The following is a 3,291-nucleotide window of genomic DNA, read 5'->3' as shown; positions in this document are numbered from 1 at the left end:
TTATGTCAAAAAAACTTAATATGCCCATCCCGGAGGGACATGTAGATCATTTGTAAATGATCAGAGCAAAGGAATAAAATATCTATTTGGTATGTGTGGATGGATTACTTCCTAAGTGTTTTTTTTTTTTTTAAAGCCTATGGCGTGTGAACACACCCAAAAAACTCCACCCGGTGCAGAAAAAATGTGCACACACATAAAGAGTGTTCACAAAAACGTGCAGACGGGTGCAACGTCAAGTGGTCCTCCTGTAAAGAGGGACCCAAACCCTGATCCCCCGGGGCGTTAGGCTCCAGACGGGGACTGAGGTACTGTGGTCCGAGCAACCGAAGCCGACACGGACCCAACTTCCTCGGAGGGACTGCCGAAACAGAACCCTCCCAGTACTAGGTGGGGCTCCCCCGAAGGGAGACCCCATGAGAGCAGGCGAACTAAGCCAGAAGGCCATGTCCACCCACTACCAAGACGTTCAGGGCTGGCCAGAGGACCCGCACCCTACTAATCACACAGTGACAAAACGTGCACAACAAAAAAAAGACAAAAAAGTGACAAACACAGGCTTAAATAAAATAAAGTGGGGGAAGGGATAGTGGAGAGGAGAGTGAAAGAAGTGGCCATTGTGGTGAAACAATGACCAGGCCCTCCGGCCAGGAATAAAAAATTCCTCCGGTCCTAGCCAAAAGGCCCAGCCCAGGAGGCAGGTGCTAAAAAAAGCGTGTATCTGGTGCAGTGACCGTGGTATCCTTCAATCAATGTGTCCCTCACACACAGTGATCTTCAGATACCCCTGGACTGCCACTCCAGGGGCACATGCACCATAGGCTTTTCGTTCCATATCCGACCCCCCGACTGGCCAGTGCAGCCCTCCACCCCTGCCAACCAACCCGGCGGATTTACACGGTCCTACCCCGTCGTACCCCAGGGCATTACCAGCTCCTCCAACCAGATCGCTGACAGAGACAGCACTTACACCAGCCAGCCAGAAGGCCAGACTAGAACTCGGCAAAAAGACCAAAACCAAGCACAGCACCCATCCTCACCAGGAGCACCCTTCGAGATGGCTCAGACTCAACCATGGGCCGGCTCCCAGTATTCTGTCGGGCAGCACAGCGTAGTCCCTGCTGAAACCATCCTTCCAGGTGCAATGACGTCATTGGATTGCATCCACCCTCCCCATGTAGGAGGTGCTTCAGCGCTCCGCTGACAACTGATAAGGACAGATACCACACCCAGTCCCAGCCAAAAGGCCGAGAAGCGGCAGGGAAGACAACCACTATCAGCACGGCCTAGAGTGTGCAATAGCCGTGCCTCGCCCTGGGAGAACCACCTTCATGATCATGGTGTCTCCCCTGCCAGGTAAGTATTACTTCCTAAGTAATAGTGCATGTTTTACAATCACATAAGCCTGCAGCCAATCATAGTGGGCCGGGGCGTGGACAAGGTCCGTTCTAGTTGCTGAGTGTGTATATTATGTTCAGACCTGGTACTCAGAACTATGCAAAAGAATTTGAGCACCATCCTGAATACACCCAAAAAAAGGCGCTAGTAATGTTGGTATTGAGTGTTTGAATTCAAAATACAATGTAATCGGGGACTATGTATAATAATTATATACAGCCCGTACCTTGTAATATACGCCAATACCTACAAACGGATGAGACATAGAAGTCATGCTTATGTGTACACTAAAACGGTAAATATTGAAAGAGTTTTATATATTCTGTCACGTAATGGAGAGAATAATATATATAATTAAATATATGTATATAAAAAAAAAAATACTACAGTATGTCCACCGTCTTTAACCACACCTGTAATATGTCTACCAATTCCAATCACAAGTGTAGTACTGTATGTTTACTGTCTCCAACTACATCTGTAAAATGTCTGCAGTATACCAATGTCTTCTGTAGCGTGGGCATTTTTGCTTCTTAAATGTTATACTAGTGTTAATCCATGACTAATGTGATAAATTGGTATTTGGCACCATCTAGTGGCAAAAACGTGAAATAGACTTCATTTGTTTAAATTTTTCAAGAACATGGTGAGATATTATGCAAATAACCTACCCATGAACCCTCAGGGCTGAAGTGCATGATGGGTAGGAGATAAAAGGCCCTGTGGTGGCCATCTTGGGTCTCTTCTGGACGAGTGGCCTGCCTACAGGGAGCTGTGAGGAGGTGATCCAGAGAGCAGGGCCTACAAGACTGTGGGGAAGAACATCCAGCGATCCCGTGTCACATGCCTGAGCTGAAGAGACAGAGGGACGGGATCAAGAAGGATCCAGAGACATCTGCAGGTTCCAGCCATCCTTTGAAGCTAAGTGGCGGGCTTGTGCTGACTGAAAGCAGGATCCAGGGACAGCCGGAGCAGAGATTTCCAGTTCTTCCAGGCCCAGTGTGGTGAGCAGGGCAGCCGCCCACGGTTGCTTGATACACTCTTACACTTAGACTTACTACCACAGTGTTGTTGGAACTTGTAGTTCCTCAGAGAGAACTTCATTAAGCTGAACTGAGTTACAAATAGGCCTCCGCACCACAGTTCCACACTGCTTTGGGGACTGATATTGTGAGATTAATAGACAATTATACCGGGAGAAACAATAAGTGTGTCACAGCACTCGTTCAGTTCAATACAGTTACGTGTGTGTATAGGCATCAAGCCTAATTTAATTATTAAGTGACTGCTGCTGGAAGTATATTCCTAAAGAAGGAGTGCACAGATACCTTGCACAATTGAAGTTACTGTTCTATATTTTTCTATATTGCTTCACTGATTAGAGAACCCTTTGGATTACAAATAAGTTAAAGTGCTCCAACGTATCTACAATAGACTTCACCACTGAGGAACTATCTGGAGTTATCTGGGCCAGGCCTAATTGAGATTACCAGCAACTGTACTTAAAGGAATTGCCCACTAGGGGGAGCTTGCGAGCATAGACTACTTATAGCTACTTGCAGATTTGATAACATTAACACTTTAGTTTTGCTCTTATTGACTCTTGCAAGGGCCCTTGCAGAGTCAGATATATATATATATATATATATATATATATATATATATATATATATATATATATATGTAGCGCTACCCCCGAAGGAGCCGCTGGTTTACTTGGGATCGGCGTATTAAGTTACCAAATTCTTCTGTCTAGAGGTAATACTTGTGAGTGTGGATAAAAGAACAAGTGTCCAGCCGGTAGCGTGAGTTTTCAATGCTTTATTTCAACAAGGCCAACATCAACACAGGGCCGTCTTAATAGCATCATGGGCCCCTGGGCAAAGTAATGCT

The 3,291-nt window shown here is 45.9% G+C and overlaps 1 non-coding gene across 1 annotated transcript; it reads right to left on the bottom strand.

Annotated features, from left to right (window-relative positions):
• Positions 1 to 1,205: 1,205 nt before the first annotated feature.
• Positions 1,206 to 1,364, bottom strand: LOC120933880. Its single transcript, XR_005748144.1, has one exon. It is a non-coding gene; the product is annotated as a U1 spliceosomal RNA (small nuclear RNA).
• Between the last annotated feature and the right edge of the window lie 1,927 nt (positions 1,365 to 3,291).

The sequence above is a fragment of the Rana temporaria genome, chromosome 3 (assembly GCF_905171775.1).
Source record: "Rana temporaria chromosome 3, aRanTem1.1, whole genome shotgun sequence".
Classification (NCBI taxonomy): Eukaryota; Metazoa; Chordata; class Amphibia; order Anura; family Ranidae; genus Rana; species Rana temporaria.
The sequence above is the reverse complement of the archived record's forward strand: the minus strand, read 5'-3'. Positions and strand labels throughout refer to the sequence as shown.